This window comes from Rousettus aegyptiacus, unplaced genomic scaffold (genome assembly GCF_014176215.1).
Source record: "Rousettus aegyptiacus isolate mRouAeg1 unplaced genomic scaffold, mRouAeg1.p scaffold_m13_p_7, whole genome shotgun sequence".
In the NCBI taxonomy this organism is placed as follows: Eukaryota; Metazoa; Chordata; class Mammalia; order Chiroptera; family Pteropodidae; genus Rousettus; species Rousettus aegyptiacus.
This window is the reverse complement of record NW_023416310.1, coordinates 62,176,320-62,189,803: the sequence shown is the minus strand read 5'-3', so window position 1 is coordinate 62,189,803 and position 13,484 is coordinate 62,176,320.

Genomic DNA, 13,484 nt, shown 5'->3' with positions numbered 1-13,484 from the left:
CCCCACATGCTGTCTAAGTACATTTTTGAGAAGTACAGAATAGAAAATATGTTCTTTTAATTGGTCATCCAGTGCACTTTCTGGAAGCTTGGAGGCAAGAGGTGCGTGATGGTGAAGGACATATTGAATAAACAAATAGTCACAACCAATTGAATTAATAATCATAAATAAAGTTGAGCTTTTCAATTTGCAAAAAAAATTAGTATTCTCAGATTTGGATCATATTTGTTTATCTATTGGCTACTTTGGCGATTGTTTAATTTAATGGTATATTCTATTTTTAAAAATTTCTTCTAAAATTTGTTTCCTTTTCTGAATTCATTCTCCAAAAATCACATATTTCAATTTAGAAACATAGATTTCATTTTACCATATATCTTTGGCAAAAGCCTTTAAATTTTCTGCTCTTTTTCTTATGGCGTATGAGTAAAGAAGCACTGTCTGAATTTCCATGATGTATTTTTCCTTTAAACTCTTTTCCTTTGAAGGGAAACATCATAACTTTGAAACTCTCAGACTTTATTTTTGGCATAATTTTTTTTTCCAATCCCAAATGATTTTGCTATATTTATTATTCTTATCAGATGAAAAAAAAATGGTACATTCATTCTCATTTTGAACATAAAAAAGCAAACAAAATGAAAATCCGCATACAGAGCCAGGAATACATGGGATGGGATCATAATCTCTGTTAGTTAAATTAAATTAATAAGGTTAATGATTCTTAATAATGCACTGCCCAAAATTCTATGTTCAAAGAGTACAGAGCAACCTGCATGTAATTTTGTCTCCTTAAAAATAGTTGCTCTCTTCCACATGCATTCATTAATAGTGCCATACAAAGAATCAAGAGTTTTAAAGCATTTTTGTGTTTTTTTCACTTACTCATAAGACATCATTACTGTTAAGTCTAAAAGATGTGATAAAAACATGTATAGATCCTATAGACAATTGCCTATAATTTATTACAATCTCATAAAATTTTTATTTACACACTATGTTAATGTAGGCTGGCCACAATATTAAAAATATTAACTTTGATTTATGACAGGTAAATTTTGTATTGTATAAGATGTTTTAAGATCTTTAGTACTGCTAAAACTTAAGAATTTATTTTCAATTACAATAGTCTTTGATGATTCTGCTAACTTCTCAGATAACCTAATCTTAGTTTATTGAACAAGTTGAATAAATACTGATCTCTTTTATAAGCTTCTGAGACTCTAAATATCTATCGTTTAAATAATTTAATTTTGAATTTGCACAGCTTGGTAAAAAAAATGATTTGGGAGCTCACCCATTGGCATATTTCTTCTCCTTAAACTTTTATGGTGATTTATAACAGTGTTGAAAACTTCCTCTATACCTAGGTGATGTTTACTCACTATGTTTTTTTAACTATAAATTGTTTCCTAAGAAATAAACAACTATCAGTTTCAAGCAAAGTCTTGTTTTTTGACTGTAATTTCATTGAGCAGACAATAATTTTTATGACATAATTATATCATAAAAAAGTGGCATTGGCTCTAATATTATAATGTTTCTACTGCATTTTACTTTACATATCTTCTGAAAATATCCAGCACACTTTTCTAATTGAAAACTTCTATAGAGAAAGTAACCCCTGTTAACAAACAATTTTTTGGTGGGGGAACAATCTGCTTGATAATAACAAGCACAATCTTCACAATGCTGTAAGCCAATCATGCAAAATCAGAAACACAAGATTCTTTAAATTGTGAAAAAACAAAATTCTTCAAGAGATTTGCCTTAATTTTTTAACTTTGAAATTATCTTTTCCTTGACATCAATTTTAATGAAATATGATATGCATATTTGTAGTTTTGATCATGTGCAAGATCCTGGTTTGCAGATAGTGTTCCCTCTAATCATATGTTCACATCACAGAAATTAATTATTATGATGATAAAATTGTCTCTTGTTTCTATGCTATTTCTGTTAGCACCATATCTTGACTCTCCTGGTAAACTATTAAAGATCTTTGTGGTAAAAAGAAAAAAAAAGAAAAAGAAAAAGAAAGACAACACTTAACTTCTATTTGAAAAAGTTTTCAAATAACAGAAATAGAAAAAATTAAGTCTCAAAGAATCAAGCCTGAAATATCGATCGACTGGAGGCAGGCACAAAATCATAAACCTTAAACTATGAAGAAATTTGCAAGCATCAACATGAACAGAAATGTGTATGCAATTGGATGAATCTGGAATCAATTAAGAAGAGATGACAAAATTGTAGCTTTGTCACAAATTCTCAGTTTTACCTAAGTGCTCATAATTTTTCTCTGCTCCCAATTTGTTTGGGGGGGGGGAGAATATTTGCATCAGAAGAAAAAATAGAACTGTGCCACATTTCAATATTTATACAAAAAATTATTTTTACCATTTAACTATGTTTCTCCTTTCTAGTTGGCAGATGTCCTCATACACCCTATGGGAGGCTTATGTCCATGTAGACCCTAAATGCATGCCATGGGAAAAAATGTACAATTTCCTCAAAATGACATGCTCTGCCTATGGATTTTGGCTCTTTACCTTTATTTACCTAGATGCACCACCACCTCCAGATAGCTTTCCTTGATGCTCCATTTGCCCAACTTTGGTGGAATACACATTTAGAAAAGGGAACCAGGGAAAATTCACTGCTTACCCTCAACTCCATGGTGCTAGAATTATAAGTCTAGATTTTCATGGACCCATAGAGAGTGGAGACACTTTTGAGCAGATGGCATATCCAAACCTTTAAATGGTATTGTATTAGACTAGATTTAATACAATAAGCAGAATATTACAGCATCAGAAAAGGAGATTTTGAGAGTATGGTTGAAGCAGGGATTTACAATCATACGATAGTTTCCTATTTCTAAGCCAATGTGTTGAGAGATGTCAAGGAACCAGATGCTTATCACACAGTTTATGCAAGTTGTACTTGGGGCTGTTTCAGTGTGGATTCAAGGAAAAATAGAGTGTGTGTTCTGTATTGCGAGATTGGATGGAGAAGTTGATATTTTACTTTAACTTGAGTCCCTTAGCCCTTGAAGTTTTGGGTCGTTTACAGCCAAAAACAGTAGAGTCATGAGAGCCACTTCTTTTTGCAAGATGTTGTCACTGGTAATGGTAAGAATGTGGAAAAAGCAGAAAACTTGAACCCAATTCTGTGGTTACACTTTACATGTGGAACTAGGCCATGAGCTTGGGTAATTCTCAGGTATAGTTTATTGGCATTTCCCAGGTCAAAAACAGTACAAACTATCAGTTTTTAAGTTCCTTTTAATATCTCTCTGGAGCCTTCATATGATGAGATTTTATTAGTTGATTGAGCTCATCTGAGATGAAAGATGACCTTGCAGTGCTCCATACACAGACCCAGGGAACTGCTTGCTGGATCTGGAGCATCTGCTGGAATCCACCATGTTTAACTTCTATGTTTCTAACTTTATTTCTGTTTTTCCTCCCTGACAAAGATTTGAATTAGAAAATACTACTTAAGTTCCATACATAAGGGAGAAGTTTTCTTAGAAAAAATACAATATGTAATAATGTATTCCATTGTACTGAATTTTTGTTTTATTGATCAGGCCCCCAAGCTTCAGATGGTCTGACTCCTCTGATAGTTTTATGTTCCTCACCCTTGTTGAAGTGCCCTGCTATAATCCATCCAGACACACAGGCAAACCCATTCCTGGGGAAGTGATGTGACCGCAAACCACAGTTTCTAATGCTCAGTCATGCCATAGTGATTTTTACAACCAGGATCTCAGAGAATGAACTATTTTTGGTGAACATTTGAATTTACTGTAATCATTTCAATGAAAAAAAAAAAAAGGTTATTACCTCAGTTACCCATTTTGGTTTACTAGCTCATGTATGTATTTATTTCTTTCCACCCCATCCACAGAATAATTTCCATATGCTAAAACAAACATGGTATTTTTGGTATGATAATTGGTAATTATATGGTTCCTTTCTTTTGCCTCACTGCGTGCTGTCAACATAACACTCGGGGACTAAGTAGAGAGCATAGAGATTGGCACTCAAAATGTCTGCTGACCGACAGTCTTCCAAGAATGAACACCTTCATTTGACAATACCACTTGGTATGATGCTCTTTCCCTCTCCATCCAGACACCAAATCTCTACTCTATGTTTTAAATTTCACAGACTCGGTGCACTGCAGCACATCCTGACCATATGACTTTATCATAAGACTATCTTCTCCTTAGCTGTGGGTACATGGCTTGATTTTATTTTAAAACAAATATTACAGAGGATATTGTAGGCAACTAGACCCAGGGAATGTAGGTTTGGGAGCTTTTGCTTGAGCTTTAGTGCCTCAGAGAAGCTTAATCAGAGTCCAGTTTCAGACCAAATTTCTGGGGAGGGTCTCAGACAAATCCTGGTATACCGTCCCTATTTCCCCACAGGAAATCTCATCCCCAGGCCAGGAGCACTCCTGCCTGGATGTCACCCCCACCCTGTGGTGCTCCTCTGACAACACCTACTAGATTCCTTTTGTAGCCTCCTTCCCCCGGCGCTTCAACAAATTTTCACTTGGTCAAATCTGGTCCCACCAAGAGGAGTCACTGTTACAATATGCCTACTCCCTCCCACTAAAGGAACTCAGTTACTACAAAGTATTGCACTTGGTCAGGCCCTGCCAAATGATCCCTAAACCTTAAAGAGGTTGTAACTACACATAGGTCTAACGGGGACTGAACTCGGTTCAGGGCAATCTGTGCCTGGGCTGTAACTGGTGGCTCGGGGAAAGACGCAGACACTTCCAGTGGTTCCTAGATGGGGTTCTGCTCTCTCCAACAATGCCTGACTCCCAGAAACTCAGAAGTACAGAGTACGGAGACAATGCAAGTGTTGCGGAGAATAACTACTGGGGAAGCAAGGTCAATCATTGAGCTATGGGTTTTGACACTATAAGTCAGGGAAAGAGATTTCTGATGTGCAACAACTTCTGGAGCACAGCTGTTGCCTCTGACCCAAAAGGAAACTGTTTTATGGCTGGTCTGACACTGCTCAATGCAGTACCAGGAGGCCCCGGCAGCCTGCATGCTAACCGCACCATTTTGGAAAGAAAATGTTAGTTCTTTCCATGTTTCCATTACTCAATATTTCTGGAGTCCTATGCTAGGAGTCAAGAGAGCTGTGTTTAATTCTGATTTTTATTCAATCGGAGTGATCTCTCCAGGCTTCGAATGTCTCAACTCTAAAATATGTATAATGCTAATATACACCCAACTATACTTGTGGGGCTAGGGGAGAACTAAGTGAGATGAAAGAGGCAAAACATATTAAAAAGGAAAGTTGATATGAAACTGATCCTATTCAGATTGTATTTTAAAAATTATCTTCAAGCATCTACATTTGTACAGGATAAAAAGGAATATGAAAATTGGTTTAACTACAGAATGATTAAGATTAATCATCTGAGAAGAAACGAAATGGGAGTTTGGGTTGAACTCTTTCTATATTGCTGTAAGTCTTTATTTTATTTTTCTGACTTTATGATTTAAACTAAGAATTTACGATGACAAATGACATGAAAGTCTTCTGTTATTCCCTAGTAGTTTAGTTTGAGGAGGAAACTGTAGATTTCTGAAGTGATTGGTTAGATACTTTTTGATGGTAAAATCTCTATGATTTATAACTGATCATAGAAATTTTTAATCACCAGGGATTTTTTTTACATTTAAATTTTCAATTGGAGAAAAAGATCAATTAAGTCACAGATAACTGACAAGTTTACCTATTAGAACAATTACAATTATAATTTAGGCTAAAAAGTAAGGATGTTTTAGTTATAGATATGACTACTTTATTCATAAAATTTTATTGATAAATATTTTGTTTTATAAACTATCATTGACTTCAGATATTTTTCCTTTTGGTGCATAAAACAGCATGATTTTTCAGAGAACTAATACTTTAATCGCTAGAGTTTTCAATACACATATAACTTATCTAAATAGGATTCTACACTAACTGAAATTACTGGCTATAAAACAGCTGGACTGATATTAAAATAGCTAATTTATGGTTTCATTGAAATCACTGTAAACCAAATTTAAATTCACATGCCTAGTAAGAATTCAACTGACAACAATCGAAAGATATGTCATATTTAGGTAAACACAAGTTGATTTCTGTGTTTTCTTAAATTATGATAATTATAGCTACTTTCCTCTGAAGAATATGTTTTCATGTATATTATCTCATTTGTTACTATAATATCCCTGTAAGAGACAAATGTAACAGTCCTCAATTTACAGTTGAGAAAAGTGAGGCACAGATGGCCAAATTTGCCTGAAGTAAAATTGGGCCACCAAATTGGCTTCCACTGAGACTTTCATGATTTTGATGTTAAATTCTTTGCTTAAACAAGGATGGGGAGGATGTGTAGAATATGTAGCAAATGGTACTTGCCTCAATACCCACCTTCTTTCTCAAACTAAGTGGTAGCTCATCGTTTACCAGTCCATACATAATATGGAGGCAAACTTGATACACCTTGCCATCCATCTTATAGTGCAATTATTGGTGAGCGAATTAGCAGCATAACTCCTTTGATTAGAAAAAATAATCTAACATAGATTAAATTTTTGTACTATCTGACAGGTTTGCAATCTTATTCAAAACCTTATCTGTCTCAATTTTCCCCGTTAGAGAAAGCATCATCATATTCAGAGATTGCAAAAAGTTTTAAACTATGTGTCAGCTTCTATCATTGAAAGGGGCTGACCAGAGTCCTGGTATAGAAAAATTCTGAAGTCAAGTCAGGACTCAATGTGAAAGACACCATGATTCATTAGGTACGCTCTGTAATGGATCTGGGTAGCTGGGGTAGCAGTTGAGATAGGTGTTGGTGATATGTATGTGGACCAGTTATGATAAGCTGCTTCAAAGTTTAGTGGCTTAAAAAGCAGTCATTTATTTGCTTAGGATTCTGTATTTTGATATGAGTGTAGCTGGGCAATTCTTCCCTTGATCTGGGGTTATTTAATCAGCTATTCTCAACGTGTCTTGCCCAGGGCTGGCTACTTCAAAATGGCCTCACCCACATGCCTGGCAGTAAACTAAGTTGTTTGTTGGAGCACCTTTATTCTCTTCCTGTGTCCTCTTCAGTTAGATAACCTGGATTTTTTTTTTTTTTTAATGATGATGGCAGTGCTCCAGGAAAGCAAGCTTCATTGTATAAGCACTAATTAAGCCCTTGCTGACATCACATTTGCTAATGTTCCACTGGCCAAGGCAAGTCACATGGCCGACCTCAAAGTCAGCATGGGCAAGAAACTATACAAAGGCATAGATATGGGGAAGTATGAATCACTCAGTGCCATTAATGTTACAATTTCCACCACACACAATGCAGTTGCTATAACTGATATGGGGGATGGGGAATGAGGAGTAGATGTTTGTAACGCTGGGCTTCATTTTTGCTCTGAAATAAACCAGATGTATCTTTATACCTTGGGTTTCAATTTCCCTCCCAGGTTAAAAAAAAAAAAATCATTACTCTTGCTCTTCTTGCATTTGTCAGATTCTTTTTCACATACTATTTCAGAAAGTTTTATGAAAACTTTCATTATGATGTTTTAGTTTCCTAACCACATATTAATTACTAAGTCTTTTATGGAGAATAATAAAGCACAAATGTCGAGTTCTGGCTTTTTAGGAGTTGATGGAACGGTGAGGAAGATGAGCCCTGTAGAGAAAACAACAACAACAACAAAACCTATAACAAGTGGACTTTTATAAACATTTTATGAGTTTTATAGACAATGAATGCTGCAAGATTTCATAAGAAGAAATGCTCTTTTGGGGGAAATTAAAGAACATTTTATGAAGATTATATATAAAGAGGGGCTGGAAAGATGGGTCAGATAAAGTTGAATTTGTTTTAGTACAAAGTAATTCATTTTTATTACAGAAAATTTAGAAAAAAAGGTACAAACATGTGAAAGACCTTTTAAGTTATCATGCTTATATACATATACACATACATATGTATTTAAAATGTAATTATGAACATTATTTTGTTAGTACTATATTGTGAACATTTTTGCTTAGCATGATAATCTCAAGATCTATCCATAAACATTTTCTACAAAATTAAAGTTTTATTATTTTTCACTTAAATGGTTGCATTGCAGTCCAACTAACATTATGTATTATAAGAAATTTGACAGTTTATTGATGAATATTTAGGCTATTTATTTTCCTGTCTGAAACAATGTAGCAAAAAAAAAAAAAAAGATTTGCAAGCAAATCTTTACTAATAATTTTTTAGGGACAAATTCGTAAAGGTGAAATAATTAAATCAAAGGGCAGAGAGCTCTATATTTAAATATAGATCTCTTTTAGTATAATGCACAGAATGCCAAATTGCACACTTGGAAAAGCTGGACCAATTTATGGTTTTTTTTACCATAAGGGTCTTATTATCTGAATGCTCACCAACATGGGTTTATAATTGGGGGTTTTACTTTTCAGTTTAAGGTTAAAAAATCTCATAGCTAATTTTAACTTGTGCTTCTTTAAGTACAAAAAATACTGACCTTTTTTCCTATATATTTACTTGAAATTTTTCATTTTCTGTGAATTAGCTAATCCACAGCCTTTGTTCATTTTTCTTACTGCTGCTAATCTTTTCTAAGACATATAAGACCTCCCTCTGTATTAAAACTAATTACTATTAGTCCAATATATGTCACAATTTTTTTGTTTTTTTATCTTTCATATTTTTACAGTGATTTCACATATTTAATATATATGTTTTTCTATAATCGTTCCTTTTATGGTTTCTGCTTTAGGTGCCATGTGCCAAACTGTTTTCAAAAAGAATCATCTAAACTTCATATTTCTGTCTTTCTAAAATTTTCATTTTCATTTTATATCTACAGTTTTAATCATTTGGAATTTATTTTGATGTGAGGTGCACCTGTATGTGTATCTGTATGTGCTTGCATATGCAAATGGTTAGTTGATTGAATCAAAAACATTTATTGAGTACTTTCATGGATAAATACAATTATCATAAGCAGAGAGATAGCATATATCCTCTGATTATAGAAATTCAATGAGAAAATACAAGTAGGTAGGTAATATGCAAAATGTATTTAGGTATTACTCACATGAACTGACCCATTCTTACAAGTAGATTGTAGAAAACAAGACGGGGAAAGAGATGAGATGTTAAAATGTCTTGAATGACTGACTAAGAAACATAAGATATATGTGCAGGCATGATCTGAAGGCTATTTTCCTTTCGGAAGTCAAGATGATTAAGGTACAGACAACCCCCTGTGCCAGGAATGGGAGGGGAGCATGCTGATGGCACTCTACTGCTGTTCGGGCCGGAGGCTCCACTTGTGTCTCCTTCTTATGGCTCCACTGTGTCTCCAAGAAGCCCTGTGACCCTATGGACTTCAATTCCTCTCCCACACTCATCCCACAGCTTCCAGAGTCATGTCAACAGTTTATGGGTTCCCTCAGAGGCTGGGTATTCCCTCTTTCCCTGGGGAGTGACAGGGTGGTTCTCCCAACTCTTACCACACTGCCTGCTAGCCTTCCTCTCCAAAGGTGCCACTCCATTTCCCTGATATTCAAGGATGATGCACCAACCTCTTACCTTGGTTGTTCTCTTTCTTCAGTGAGGATCTAGAACATCTCTTATGAAGGATTAACCATGAAAAGTGCTGGTTTTCTTTGCTTCCCAGATGACAGCCTGGAAAATGCACCATGCTTCACATTCACTGAGAAATAGCACAGCTTGCCTGATGAAATTTTGGGCTCTGAAGTCTCTTGAACCAGACTGGGTTCAGGTCCCATCTCCGCCATAGACCTGTTTTATGATTTGGAGCTTGTAATTTTACTCCCTGAAGCCTCAGCTTTCTCACTTACTCAATGAGAATAGTAATAGTATCTACCTGGGTCAAGAGCTTCTTTCTATTACCTTTGGCCAAGAGAACCAGATTTAGTTCCGGCTTTGAGTACTAAGGTGCTCAGAGTAGGTGGCTTCCTCCCTCAGTGTCAGGGGATGACCTAAGGGACTAAGTCAATCATAGAAACCCTCTTACCCTTTGCCAGGCATTGATTAAGAGATGGACAGGCCTGATGAGACCTGCTGAGAGTCTTGAGGGGCTTCTGGAGAAAAATGTTCCTTTTCAACAAAGAAATGAAGTGTGTCTAGAAAAAGCGTTTTCTTCATTCTTGTTTCCAGAGGTGTTGTCTGAAGACTAGACATCTAGGGTTGCAGCAGCCATCTTGCAAACATGAGGAGGAAGCAAAGAGCTACATAGAGAAATAGATCCAAAAGCTGATACTGTTGTGCACCTGACTTATTCCAGATTTTGTTTTTGTAAAGTAATAAGAAGTTGTATGTGACCTAAAGTCCTCAGTAGATGTTAACTATTATTATTATGATTATTAAGATCATTGTAATTATTGTCATGTTCTAAGTATTTAGTGAACACCAGGCACTATGCTCGATGTTCAGGAATATCAGGAACTCAGGTAGAACAGGGAAGATGAGGAGAGGGATGGAAGGATCTGCACAAAACTGCTTCGAATATGGATAATAAAAAATTCAAGCAAGGCTATTACTCGGTTAAGGATATAGCCTCGTCTTGAATGTCAAAGAACAAAGAGGAAGCATTAAAGAAATAAGGAGAGTTATTTTGTCCACCTCCTTTCAATCTCCCCCACTTCCACCCCTTTACCCATGGATGTTGCCATTTTCCCTTAAGAACTGGATCTCTGAAGACAAGGCAGCTTCTCCCACACACTCGCTGCGTGCACCCGGGGTCAAGCGCACCCATGGCCAGGCATACCCGGGGGATGGTCCGTGGCTCCACCTGGGGCGCAAACCTAAGACCTTCTGCGTGCAAAGCAGACGTGCTTACCATTACACTATGGAGTCACCCCCAAGGAGAGTTATTTTGGTTTAATTCCTGGTCCAGGCCAGAATTCCGGCCTGAACCCACTGTAAAACTGAGAGTGACAACAGCAGAATGATATCAAATTTTACACAGCGTTCAAGATTAACACTGTTAACCATGTTTAATGTGTCAATTTACCAAATTTTAAAGAAATAATTTTAAGATTTCACAACTCAGCTTTTATTGGATCAAAAGTTTAAGATTAGCCATCTCAAAACTTTTCAAGAAAAATTAATGTTTTTTTTTCAGTGAAGAGATATTAGTGAGCCACAAACTTCCATAGAAAATTGGTTATTGATGGTAAGAAGGTAGGGTCGGTGAAGCTAGTTTTTAAATTATTTTGAAACAGGACTGGTTTATAAATATTTTATACTCAAATTCCTTATGAGGAGAAAAATGAGAAGAAAGAAAGAAAATATTTTATGGGAAAAATCTTAGTAGGCATTTTCTAGTATCTGCAATTGCTAAGTGGGTGATGAAGCGTTGGTAGAGTCTGCAGCAGTGTTCCTGACTGTAGAAACTAGTGATTCAAGAAACGCACACATTCTCTCACTTTATCTTTACTCTTCCCTGAAGAGACGCTATCAAATATTTCACATCCCTTTACTTGCCAAATTATACTGTTCTGTTTTTCATCGCCTCACTCAGATTTGCTGTATTTTTTTCTAACTGCATCCTCCGTTCTTGTGTTTCAGTGTCATTAGTTCTTCCTATTTGGATTATTGTTGCTGAGTTCCTGTCTACAGCCTACTTCTCAGCATATCTACAAATACTACAAATGACTGCAATTCTTTTGTGCCCACATGTTACTTCAATTAATTCATTTTGACACTTAGATCTGTCAACCATTTTCTCTAAGTATTAAGTTCATATCTTCTCAGGATAGTCTGCTAGGTTCTACCTTTTAGGTTGATTCTGTGGAACAACTTTTCCCATTAATATCAGAGCTCCCATTTTCAAGTTCAGAGAGACAGATGGGATGCTTCTCATGAATTTTTCATCAGAAATCTTTTTTTTCCCCATTCTACCCTTCTCTAGTAAACCTAATAAAGGCTATTGATAAATTTTAAGCAGATTTATGTCTCTTAAATATTCTGTTTTTTTTTTTTTTTTTTTTTTTTTTTAAAGAAAGAATGAGCATGGAAACAACAGAAGTCAGTTGATAAACAATGGGGGAGAGGACAGTGATTTGGAGAAGAGATGTGGATGAGGCCAAGATACGGTTTGGAGGTTCATTAAGCAGAGCTTGGTGATGAATTAGAGGTGAATGTAAGACAAAAGAGGAAGGGACACTCAGAATCTGGACCTATACCTGTGCTGTAATGAAGTGGGAAATGATGGGACAGGAACAGGTTCCAGGGTGTGGCTATCAAGAGCTCTGTCTGAAAGAGGATTCAGACATTTCCTTGGTGGTATAAGAAAGAAAGGTGTAGTTATGAGTTCTCGGAGGAGAGATGTGAGCTGGAGACCTTGTGAGGAAGTGATTACTGTACCCAATCATATAGATGAGAACATTGAGGCCCAAAAAGTTTCTGTGACTTGCTTTGTAACATTGAGCAGTAATGCTTGGATGAAAACCACATCAATTTAAAGCTTTTTTGATGCACCCTTTTGTCATTGAGTGCTTATGACTTGCCCATCACCTTCCTGGGCATAGAGGAAGACACGAAGATTACAAAATGGCCCTTATTCTGAAGAAGATCATATTCCAGAATAGCCCACTCCTAGTGTTAGGGCTGAAGAAGAAGGAAATAAAACTAAATGGCAAAGGATATGTTGTTTTATCAGCACTCTATGGAATATATCTGAAAATTACTTAGTTTATAGCCCATGTGTGACTATTTGGAAATGATAAGTTAGCATGGTTGCTTGCTTTACAAAGTTATTTTTCTGCATAAAAAAGAAAACAGCCAGGATTCTTGAAATATTTAAGATATTTATTTAATTTCTGATTCACTGTAAATTAGCATAGTAAGGACATGTGGTGCTGTCTTAATAAATATTACCTAACATTTCTAAAAACAATTTTATTTTTACCTGATAGTGGAAACTTATGCTATCTCCTACCTTGTTGTCTCAAAGACTAGGATAAAATGTTAATCAAATTTAAACAGAAAAAGGAGGAAGATGTAGCTTAAAAGGTCATGTGAAAAATGTTATGAATATTTGTTGATTACAGAATAGGATATTTTCAAAAATATACAAATAAATTATCTCTTCTAACATCAGTAACTTAACATTAAGATATTTAGTTGGTCAATGCAGTTAGGTGGCCTTTCTTCATTTTGAACATAAAACCTTCAAGGTGGCCCCTGGAATGGAAAAAGGGAATGAAGAGGAAAAAGTGTTTCTTGAGTGCCTCAGCCAGGAAGTGAGACACAAGGGTTTTATTCAGAATATTTTTGCAAAACTAGTTGCAACCTCCAACCTAACTGAAAGAGAAGGTAGAGAATTCAAGGTAGTAGATGGGATATTTGGACAGTTTGGCCGTATTTGACCAGTCAACAATGTGAGATAT